Source organism: Triticum dicoccoides, chromosome 5B, assembly GCF_002162155.2.
Source record: "Triticum dicoccoides isolate Atlit2015 ecotype Zavitan chromosome 5B, WEW_v2.0, whole genome shotgun sequence".
Lineage (NCBI taxonomy): Eukaryota > Viridiplantae > Streptophyta > Magnoliopsida > Poales > Poaceae > Triticum > Triticum dicoccoides.
Window position 1 is genome coordinate 445,557,174 of NC_041389.1, and position 12,991 is coordinate 445,570,164.

Below are 12,991 nucleotides of genomic sequence, written 5' to 3' on the forward strand. Positions count from 1 at the left end.
TTCCGGGCAAATTTTCAAGGGACCTATGTCCGACCTCCGGATGCAGATGATCTGAGTCACATAACTCAGCAGCCCGGAGAGTCACCCCGGAAACTCTAGAACAGATTTCTTACTAAAAAGAATCAGATAGTCGACTGTCCGGACGCCGAGGTACTAGCAGCTTTCAAACATAGCGTCCAAGACGAATGGCTGTCCAGACACCTCGGCCAAGAAAAGCCAAGAACAATGGCCGCATTAACAAGCCTCATGACCCGCTTTTGCGCAGGAGAGGATAGCTGGTTGGCAAGAAGCAGCACCAGCGACCCGAGTACATCCGAACTCAGAGATGGAAACAGGAAACTGCGCCGTAACAAAGAACAGCGCCGGATTAAGGATAACAGCCCGATGAGCACGACAGTCAATGCCAGATTCAAAAGCTCTCGGCAAAATCAGAAAAAATCGCCCCCCAAAGACGACAGGGACGAGCTATCTAACCTCAACAAAATCCTGGACAAAATATGTCAAATCCACAGTACTCCCGGGAGACCTGCAAACCACACCCACAGAGATTGTTGGGTCTTCAAGCAGTCCGGCAAACTCAACGCCGAACACAAGGGGATCGACACACCAAGCGAAGATGACGACGCACCCCACAAGCAGAACACCGGAGAACAAAAGAAGTTCCCACAAGAAGTCAAAACAATAAATTCACTTCAGATGACAAAAGGGAAAAACAGAACGGCGCTTACGAAGACACGCGCCATACGGCCCGCCCCAGAGGAGCACCGCCACTGGTTGTTACAACCAATCACCTTCGATCATCGGGATTACTCCAGAGGGGCCCGGAACGCAGGCTGGACTGCCTTGGTCTTGGATCCGATTATTGATGGACTCCAATTTACACAAGTCCTTATGGACGGCGGCAGTGACCTAAACCTGTTATATCAGGACACAGTCCGCAAACTGGGGGTAAACCCAGAAATAAGTCGCCATGGCAACACTTCCTTTCAAGGAGTGACGCCGGGCCCAGATACCCAGAGTATGGGTTCCCTTTCGTTAGAAGTCACGTTCGGCTCACCCGACAACTTCCGAAGCGAAAAGCTAACCTTCCACATCGCGCCATTCATAAGTCGCTATCAAGCGCTACTGGGACGTGAAGCTTTCGCCTGCTTTAACGCAATACCACATTATGCATCCCTTACACTCAAAATGCCCGGTCCATGAGGCATCGTCTCATTAAAGGGAAATATCAATTGATCCCCAAAGTACGGGTAATGGTGCGGCCGCCTGGACAGCCGCACACTAATCCAGGCCTACTATCCCGGACACGGCTTGACGAGTCCGGCGTAAACATACAAAGGCTTAATAGCCACATAACCCTGTACAAGGGGCTCCGCGTGTTTACGCTAGAAGACAATACGGCTCAATTTTGCTCATGTCTTTGTACTATATTTTGTTTATTTTAATATAGATTTCTCGCACGCTTATTTTTTACTAAGTTCCTCTCTTTCGCAGACGAACACCATGCTACGCCCGTCCAGGATATGGCACAACGGAGACACAGGCGCAGACGTGCAGTAGGGACCCGTTTTAAGGATTCTTTTCAGATTAAGACCCTGCGTAAACCTTTTTTACTGTCTCTTGTTGATAAACATCCCCCAGTTTTTCTCTATAACCAAGGAGGAGGCTGGCGTCTTGGCATGTGGCCACGTCAGAATCTTGCACGTACCTGGACACAAGGGGCTTTCTTACCAAGGGCTTTGGTTCGGACCGTCTTCATAAAGACCGAATACCTTAGGGAGTGTTCGGCGTCGCGAGTTTGGCCTTATATGCATCAGCTCCGAATCATGTCTTTGGTCAAATGTTGGGTTTGCGAAGCTCCTGTATTTTGCTGCCTTACGTTCCGCTCAATTGGCTAAGGCGGCACCAGGAGAACTACTGCGATTGTGCCCCGGTTCGGCTAGGCGAGCACCTCAGTAGAGAAAGCCGAAAACTAACTGTCATGATATAGCGAGAGACTGGTCAACCACTCGATGACTCTCAGAATCTTTAGGATTCCTCCGCATTAACGAAGGGCCGCTTCCCGGCCAGGCATACACGCGCCCCGAATTTGGGCGAGCGTGGTGCCCCTAGGGGCTATTAAGTAGCCCCACTGTCAAACTACTATGGCTAAGTGAAAGTGATAAAGCATTATAGTCCGGTTGCCTAGTTCACCTCGCCATCACCTCCTTTGTAGGACCAAGATGTTGGATTAAGTGTGAAAAGGCGCCTTTTTGCGAACACCCCCGCATTATATGCGTGGGGGTGAAGCCAATGACTGCAATCTTTCAGGTTATATACACATATACATTAACGACCGCACAGGAGGTATTATAATTCTTGCAAGCACAAGTATAAAAAGCTTTTATATTCTATCAAACTATTCCTTTTACAATAGCACATGCTATTTGAACACAACATCCTTCAAGCACTGCGCTTCTATTAAATGAGCGCCCGGAAGAACTTCCTCAAAGTAGTGCTTGGAAGGTACTCGGCTTTCGTCCGAATCCCGGGATGCAACAACACTGGCCTTCATATCCGCCCAGTATGTCTTGACACGAGCAAGAGCCATTTGTGCACCTTCTATGCATGCTGACCTCTTCATTGCATCAACATGCGGCACCGAACCAAGGAACTGCTGCACCAAGCTAAAATAACTCTTCGACTCTGGCTCTTCCGGCCACAAACGACTCGCAACATACCTCATGGCGAGTCCGGATAACCTATTCAGCTCCGCCCAGGCGGCCAAACGGTCGAATATCGAAAGTGGGCGTTCTGGATTGTGGAACTGCGACCAAAAAAGTTCTTCCAACACATGGTCGCCTCGACCTCGGAAGTGTTCGGTTGCGTCTTCCACACTCGCTGCCAAATCCATATAAGTGTTTTCCGCACTCCACTGCCGGTCTAACGGAGCATACTTAGGATCCCCGAACTTCATCCGCAGCATATAGGGCTTTCCAGCCGTGATATCTCCGGCCTGATGTAGCTCCTCCTTCATAGCTCTCATTGCAGAGCGAGTATCCTTGGCCTCGGCAGTGATCTTCTCAAGGTCCTTCTGAGCCGGCCTCTCTTCTTGTTCGAGAAATTTACAGCGGTCGGCAGCATCATTCAATTTTATAACCATCTCGGCTATTACTTTCTTGCTCTGGCAGTGAGCAACCCGTTCGGCTTTTAGCTCTTCAGCCGCCTTAACGGCAGCCGCATCACTTTTCCTTGCTTGCTCCTTGGCTTGGGCAAGTTCCGCCCGAATGTTCTCCATGGCAGCAGCAACATCTACATTAAGCACATATCTTATAAGGCACGAGCATTGAACTCCTCTTATCAGATGTCTGTGGAGCATACCTTGTGCCTCCTCTAGCCTCTTATTTACAAGCGCGATGTCGGCATCCGCCACATCAAGTTGCCGCTTTAGCTCGGCAGATTCATCAGTCCGGCTAGCTACCGAACGCCTCGCCCCCTTCATAAAAAGGTGACATATTATACCCGAGGTTATGATCCTCTGCGCGCCGTCACTTTTGACGACACATAGAGTCTCAGGGGCTACTATTTATACAGGGCGCATTTTATATATGCGGCTCTACCAAAAGGTACACCTTTTTACGTACCTCAAAGCCTGTCAGTAAACTCCTGGCGGCCTCGTACAATCCGCTTTCCGTGGATGAAATCCTTCCTATCACCGTGTTCATCAACATACGGTGTTCTTCTGAGACGGATGCTCGCCCGAGCAGATCCCTCAGCCTCTCCGACCGTGCACCAGAGGGTGCCGGACTAGCCCGACGACCTTTTTTCAGGATCTAGACTTGGAGAAACCCTCCGGGACGACACCTCGGGGTCGCCTGCCTCGTAAGATGGTGAAGCTAGGGGAGGCGTTTCGCTTTCCATCATCTCCGGACAAAGATCCCCTGAAGACGAGCTCTGCTGAGAAGGGTTGAGATCCGAACTGCAAGGTAATATTTCGGTTATCTTCCTCAAAAATAAAATAGGGATGCCACTCATTTTTTGAACCCCTCTCTTTACTTACGGCTCGGAGGAAAGCTGATCCCCTTGAGAGCGCAATGCGGCCGGGGCATTCTCCGGCGCCGGATCCTCTGACGAAGATTTCTTCCCCCGCTTCGAGGTCATCCCCTCCGGGTCTTCAGAGGCAGTCCTTTTCTTTCCCAGGTTGGGGCAATTCTCGATTCCTCCCTTCCTGACAGCCTCCTTCATGGAGGCGGTAGCTCCTGGGTTCCCCTCTTCGCCCTCTGCCGAAAGCATAATCTCCAGCATCCTGGTTAACACGGGATCCGACGCGGTCTCGGGCAGGGGAGCTGGACACCTGATAAGCTTTGCCTTCGCTATCCACTCATGCTCAAAGGATAGCTCTATTAAAGGGCAATTTTATGATGAAAATATGGATGGCGTGTCCAAATACGGGGCTACTTACCTGAGCATCCGGGCGATTGCAGCTCAGACCTGTGTCCTCAGACAAGTCCGGACACCTTGCTTGTGATCCGAAGAACAATTTGCACATCTCCACGGGCGTCGCGCCCATAAAATGTTGGAGGACTCGCGATCCCTCCGGATTAAATTACCACAGGCGGAGAGGGCGAAGTTTGCAGGGCAGCGTGCGGCGAATCAACATAACTTGCGCCACTACGGTCAAGTTGATATCTCTTTCTAGGAGATCTTGAATGCGGTCCTGCAGTAGGGGCACGTCTTTGGACGGCCCCCAGATAAGCCCTTCATTAACCCATGATGCTCGCCGTGGTGGGGGACCCGAGCGAAAAGCAGGTGGCGCCACCCATGTGGTGCCCCTGGGGGCTGTGATGTAAAACCAGTCCCATTGCCATAAGCCGAACTCCTCTTGGAAAGAGCCCTCGGGCCATGGAGCATCGGCCATCTTGCTTATGATAGCTCCTCCGCACTTAGCGTGCCGCCCCTCGATCATCTTCGGTTCCACCTTGAAGGTTCTAAGCCACAATCCGAAGTGAGGAGTAATATGGAGGAAGGCCTCACACACGACAATGAATGATGAGATTTGGAGGATGGATTCCGGAGCTAAATCGTGGAATTCCAGCCCATAATAAAACATAAGCCCCCTCACGAAGGGATCAATTAGGAAGCCTAGCCCTCGAAGGAAGTGAGATGTGAACACCACGCTCTCGCCGGGCTGGGGAGTGGGAATGGCCTGCCCTTGAGCAGGCAGCCTATGCGAGATTTCACCGGTTAGATACCTGGCATCTCTCAGCTTTCACACGTCTTCTTCCGTAATGGAGGAAGGCATCCACCGACCTTGAAGGTCGGAGCCGGACATCGTCGAAGGTCCGAAGCGCCTAAAAACTAGAGCTTTGGGTGTTGGAACTCGAGGCGAGGGGCGGATTTGATTGGATTGAAAAGAAAGGAGTCGAGCCTCGGTCTCTTTATAAAGGAGCTGAATACCAAGAGCCCTCCCCGTAACCGTTTGGGACTCCCTTTCAATTAGGGAGTCATACCAAAGGCACGGTTGGGTTACCCACGCCCGTATTGATGAGGATCCCAGAATAAGGGGACATGATCTCTGCTTTGACAAGACGTGCCATGGAAACCACCTCGCTAAATGCGCTGATGTGGAACCGTAAAATGAATGAAGACTTGGCCGTGGCATGATGTCACGCTACGGAATACGTCAGCAGATTAGATTTGTGCAGATGTTATTCTCTCTACGATGGTATGTGGAACTTATTTTGCAGAGCCGGACACTATCCTTGTGTTCAACATCTTCTATGAAGTATTCGGAGGAGGAACCCGCCTTGAATGCCGAAGACAATTTGCGTGCCCGACTCGTCGTCATTGAAGCCTGGTTCAGGGGCTACTGAGGGAGTCCTGGATTAGGGGGTGTCCGGATGGCCGGACTATGAACTTTGGCCGGACTCCCGGACTATGAAGATACAAGATTGAAGACTTCATCCCGTGTCCGGATGGAACTTTCCTTGGCGTGGAAGGCAAGCTTGGCGATACGATATGAAGATCTCCTCCCATTGTAACCGACTCTATGTAACCCTAGCCCTCTCCGGTGTCTATATAAACCGGAGAGTTTTAGTCCATAGGACAAACAACAATCATACCATAGGCTAGCTTCTAGGGTTTAGCTTCTCTGATCTCGTGGTAGATCAACTCTTGTACTACCTATATCATCAATATTAATCAAGCAGGAGTAGGGTTTTACCTCCATCGAGAGGGCCCGAACCTGGGTAAAAACATCGTGTCCCTTGTCTCCTGTTACCATCCGCCTAGACGCACAGTTTGGGACCCCCTACCCGAGATCCGCCGGTTTTGACACCGATAGAGAGTCTCATTTGTTGTCACTTTCATATAATAGTGGGAATTTTTCATTATAGAACTTGGCTTGTATATTCCAACGATGGGCTTCCTCAAAATGCCCCAGGTCTTCGTGAGCAAGCAAGTTGGATGCACACCCACTAGTTTCTTTTGTTGAGCTTTCATACATTTATAGCTCTAGTGCATCCGTTGCATGGCAATCCCTACTCCTCATGTTGACATCAATTGATGGGCATCTCCATAGCCCGTTGATTAGCCTCGTTAACATGAGACTTTCTCTTTTTTGTCTTCTCCACACAACCTCCGTCATCATACTCTATTCCACCCATAGTGCTATATCCATGGCTCACACTCATGTATTGCATGAAAGTTGAAAAAGTTTGAGATTATTTAAGTATGAAACAATTGCTTGGCTTGTCATCGGGGGTGTGCAAGATGAGAGCATTCTTGTGTGACGAAAATGGAGCATGACCAAACTATATGATTTTGTAGGGATGGACTTTCTTTAGCCATGTTATTTTGAGAAGACATGATTGCTTTGATTAGTATGCTTGAAGTATTACTATTTTTTATGTCAATATGAACTTTTATTTTGAATCATTTGGATCTGAACATTCATGCCATAATAAAGAAAGTTACATTGAGAATTATGCTAGGTAGCATTCCACATCAAAAATTCTATTTTTATCATTTACCTACTCGAGGACGAGTAGGAATTAAGCTTGGGGATGCTTGATACGTCTCCAACGTATCTATAATTTTTGATTGTTCCATGCTATTATATTACCCGTTTTGGATGTTTATGGGCTTTATTTTACACATTTATATCATTTTTGGGACTAACCTACTAATCAGAGGCCCAACCCGAATTGCTGTTTTTTTGCCTATTTTAGTGTTTCGAAGAAAATGAATATCAAATGGAGAACAAACAGAATAAAACCTTCGGGAGCAATAACGCAATCCACGGGACTTGGAGTGGACATCAAGCAACAGAGGAGGCGGCCATGAGGGTGCCCGGCGCGCCCCCACCCTCATGGGCCCCTCGAGCGTCCACCAATCTACTTCTTCTTCCTATATATACTCCCGTACCCTGAAACCTTCGAGGAGCACCACGAAAACCTAATTCCACTACCGCAACCTTCTGTATCCACGAGATCCCATCTTGGAGCCTTCGCCGGCGCTCCGCCGGAGGGGGAATCGACCATGGAGGGCCTCTACATCATCTCCAAGGCCTCTCCTATGAGTTGTGAGTAGTTTACCACAGACCTTCGGGTCCATAGTTATTAGGTAGATGGCTTCTTCTCTCTCTTTGAATCTCAATATAAAGTTCTCCTCGATCTTCTTGGAGACCTATTCGATGTAACTCTTTTTGTGGTGTGTTTGTCGAGATCCGATGAATTGTGGGTTTATGATCAAGTTTATCTATGAGAAATATTTGAATCTCCTCTGAATTCTTTTATGTGTGATTAAGTTATCTTTGCAAGTCTCTTCGAATTATCAGTTTGGTTTGGCCTACTAGATTGATCTTTCTTGCAATGGGAGAAGTGCTTAGCTTTGGGTTCAATCTTGCGGTGTCCTTTCCCAGTGACAGCAGGGGCAGCAAGTCACGTATTGTATTGTTGCCATCAAGGATAAAAAGATGGGGTTTATATCATATTGCATGAGTTGATCCCTCTACATCACGTCATCTTTCTTAATGCGTTACTCTGTTCTTATGAACTTAATACTCTAGATGCAGGAAGGAGTCGGTCGATGTTGGAGTAATAGTAGTAGATGCAGAATCATTTTGATCTACTTGTCAAGGACATGATGCCTATATACATGATCATGCCTAGATAATCTCATAACTATTCACTTTTCTATCAATTTCTCGACAGTAGTTTGTTCACCCACCGTAATACTTATGCTATCTTGAGAGAAGCCACTAGTGAAACCTATGGCCCCGGGTCTATATTTTATCATATAAGTTTACCATCTACTTTTATTTTGCATCTTTTACTTTCCAATCTATATCATAAAAATACCAAAAATATTTATATTATCATATTATCTCTATCAGACCTCACTTTCGCAAGTGGCCGTGAACGGATTGACAACCCCTTTATTGCGTTGGTTGCGAGGTTCTTGTTTGTTTGTGTAGGTGCGTGGGACTTCTGAGGAGCCTCCTAATGGATTGATACCTTGGTTCTCAAAAACTCAGGGAAATACTTACGCTACTTTGCTACATCACCCTTTCCTCTTCAAGGAAAACCAACGCAAGCTCAAGACGTAGCACCCTCTACTATGTAGGCCAAAACACATGCCAAATTTACTTCTAATGCATTCGGCATCAATACCCTCCATTGTTCACCTGGTTCCCCAATCTAGATCACCTATGTTGTTATAGTGCCAAATTAACTCACGCAATGAAAAAACACCTGCATCAGAGAGGGAGAGGACCGAGGCAATAAAAAAAACACTTGTTTGGAGAGGGAGAGGCTGATGTAGTTGGTTTGATTGATTTGTTTATACATGTTGGTCTGTGTGCACAACGGTGCCTGATACGTCCATTTTGCATCATGCTTTTATATCAATTTTTATTGCATTATGGGCTGTTATTACACATTATATCTCAATACTTATGGCTATTCTATCTTATTTTACAAGGTTTACCATGAAGAGGGGGGATGCCGGCAGCTGGAATTCTGGCTGGAAAAGGAGCAAATGTTGGAAACCTATTCTGCACAACTCCAAAAGACCTGAGACTCCACGAAACAACTTTTTAGATTTAATAAGAATTTTTGGACAAAAGAAATAGGCCAGGGGGCCCACACCCTGTCCAGGAGACAGGGGGCGCGCCCCCTAGGGCGCGTCCCCCTATCTCCTGGGCCCCCTGGTGGGCTTCCGGCGTCCATCTTCTGCTATATGAAGGGTTTTCCCCTAGAAAAAATCATGGGCAAGCTTACGGGATGAAACTCTGCCGTCACGAGGCGGAACCTTGGCGGAATCAATCTGGGGCTCTGGCGGAGCTGTTATGCCGGGGACACTTCCCTCGGGAGGGGAAATCATCACCAACGTCATCACCAATGATCCCCTCATCGGAAGGGGGTCAATCTCCATCAACATCTTCACCAGCACCATCTCATCTCAAAACCCTAGTTCATCTCTTGTATCCAATCTTGTATCAAAACCACAAATTGGTACCTGTGGGTTGCTAGTAGTGTTGATTACTCCTTGTAGTTGATGCTATTTGGTTTACTTGGTGGAAGATCATATGTTCAGATCCTTCATGCATATTATTACCCCTCTGATTATGAACATGAATATGCTCGTTTGTTCGTGAGGACATGGGTGAAGTCTTGCTATTAGTAGTCATGTGAATTGGTATTCGTTCGATATTTTGATGAGATGTATGTTGTCTCTCCTCTAGTGGTGTTATGTGAACGTCGACTACATGACACTTCACCATTATTTGGTCCTAGAGGAAGGCATAGGGAAGTAATAAGTAGCTGATGGGTTGCTAGAGTGACAAAAGCTTAAACCCTAGTTTATGCGTTGCTTCGTTAGGGGTTGATATGGACCCATATGTTTAATGTTGTGGTTAGGTTTACCTTAATACTCCTTTTTGTAGTTGCGGATGCTTGCAATAGGGGTTAATCATAAGTGGGATTCTTGTCCATGTTAGGGCAGTACCCAAGTGCCGGTCCACCCACATATCAAATTATCAAGGTACCGAACGCGAATCTTATGAACGTGATGAAAACTAGCTTGACGATAATTCCCAATGTGTCCTCGGGAGCTCCTTCTTCATTATTAGAATTTGTCCAGGCTTATCCTTTGCTACATAAAGGATTGGGCCACCTTGCTGCACTTTATTTACTTTATTTACTTTTTGCTCGTTACTATTTATCTTATCACAAAACTATCTATCACCTACTATTTCAGTGCTTGCAGAGAAAACCTTACTGAAAACCGCTTATCATTTCCTTCTGCTCCTCGTTGGGTTCGACACTCTTACTTATTGAAAGGACTACGATAGATCCCCTACACTTGTGGGTCATCAAGACTCTTTTCTGGCGCCATTGCCGGGGAGCGTAGCGCTCTTGGTGAGTGGAACTTGGTAAGGAAACATTTATATAGTGTGCTGAAATTTTCTGTTACTTGTCACTATGGAAACTAATCCTTTGAGGGGCTTGTTTGGGGTATCTTCACCACAAGCAGAAGAGCAAAGAGATGCTCCTCAACCTACTGAACCTTATGAAAATATTCACTTTGAGATTCCTTCGGGTAAGATAGAAAAACTGCTAGCTAATCCTTTTGCAGGAGACGGAAAATTGCATCCCGACTTACACCTTATCTTTGTGGATGAAGTTTGTGGATTATTTAAGCTTGCAGGTATTCCCGATGATGTTGTCAAAAGGAAGGTCTTCCCTTTATCTTTGAAGGGAGATGCAATAAAATGGTATAGGCTATGTAATGATACGAGATCTTGGAATTATAAGCGATTGAAGTTGGAATTTCACCAGAAGTTCTATCCTATGCATCTTGTTTATCGTGATCATAATTACATATATAATTTTTGGCCTTGCGAAGGAGAAAGCATCGCTCAAGCTTGGGGGAGGCTTAAGTCTATGTTGTATTCATGCCCCAATCATGAGCTCTCTCGGGAAATGATTATTCAGAATTTTTATGCTCGGCTTTCCCTTGATAATCGCAACTTGCTCGATACTTCCTGTGTTGGTTACTATATGCTGAAGACTATTGATTTCAAATGGGACTTATTGGAAAGAATTAAATGCAACTCTAAAGATTGAGGTTCCGACGATGGTAAGGAGTCAGGTATGACACCTAAGTTTGATTGTGTTAAATCTTTTATGGATACCGATGCTTTCCATGGATTTAGCTCTAAGTATGGACTTGACTCTGAGATAGTAGCTACTTTTTGTGAAACTTTTGCTACTCACGTTAATCCCTAATGAGAAGTGGTTTAAATATAATCCTCCTGTTGAAGTGAAAGTAGTTGCACCTATTACAGTCGAAGAGAAGACTATTACATATAGTGATCCTATTATTCCTACTCCTTATGTTGAAAAACCTCCTTTTCCTGTTAGGATAAAAGATCATGTTAAAGCCTCGACTGTTGTTCGTAAGAGTAATACTAGGACTTATACACCTCCTGAGCAAATTAATGTTGAACCTGGTATTGCCATGATTAAAGATCTTTTGGATGAGGATTTAGAAGGGCATGTTATCTCTTTCTTGGGTGAAACTGCTAATATTGCTAGACTCGATACTAAGACACATAGACCTGTTGTAGGCACGCCTGTTATTTCTGTTAAAATAGGAGATCATTGTTATCATGGTTTATGTGATATGGGTGCTAGTGCTAATGCGATACCTTATGATCTTTATAAATAAATTATGCACGATATTGCACCTGTTGAATTAGAAGGCATTGATGTTACTATTAAGCTCACCAATAGGGACACCATTAAACCTATTGGGATTGTTAGAGATGTTGAAGTCTTGTGTGGGAAGATTAAATACCCTGCTGATTTTCTTGTTCTTGGTTCCCCACAAGATGATTTTTGTCCCATTATTTTTGGTAGACCCTTTTTGAATACTACTAGTGCTAAGATTGATTGTAAGAGGAAGGTTGTCACTGTTGGCATAGACGGTCCATCTCATGAGTTTAATTTTGCCAAGTTTAGTAGACAACACTGTGAAAAGGAACCATCTAGTAATGATGAAATTATTGGTCTTGCTTCCATTGCTGTTCCTCCAACTGATCCGTTAGAACAATATTTGCTAGACCATGAAAACGATATGTTTATGAAGGAAAGGGAAGAAATAGATGAAGTGTTCCTTAAACAAGAACCTATGCTGAAACATAATCTTCTCATTGAAATTCTTGGGGATCCCCCTCCACCCAAGGGTGATCCCGCATTTGAACTCAAACCATTACCTGATAATCTTAAGTATGCTTATCTTGATGAAAAAGAAATATATCCTGTTATTATTAGTGCTAACCTTTCAGAGAAAGAAGAAGAAAGATTATTGAAAACTCTGAAGAAGCACCGAGCTGCTATTGGATATACCCTGGATGATCTTATGGGCATTAGTCCCACATTATGTCAACACAAAATTTCAGTGGAGAAAGATGCCAAACCAGTTAGAGATCCTCAAAGACGATTAAATCCCAAAATGAAGGAAGTGGTAAGAAAGAAGATACTAAAACTCCTTGAGGCAGGTATTATTTATCCCGTTGCTGATAGTGAATGGGTAAGCCCTGTTCATTGTGTCCCTAAAAAGGGAGGTATTACCGTTGTTCCTAATGATAAAGATGAATTGACCCCGCAAAGAATTATTACAGGCTATAGGATGGTAATTGATTTTCGTAAGTTAAATAAAGCTACTAAGAAAGATCATTACCCTTTACCTTTTATTGATAATATGCTAGAAAGGCTATCCAAACACACACATTTTTGCTTTCTAGATGGTTATTCTGGCTTCTCTCAGATACCTGTATCAGCGGGGGATCAATCTAAAACTACTTTTACTTACCCTTTTGGTACTTTTGCTTATAGACGTATGCCTTTTGGTTTATGCAATGCACCTGCTACCTTTCAAAGATGCATGATGGCTATATTTTCTGATTTTTGTGAAAAGATTTTGAGGTATTCATGGATGACTTCTC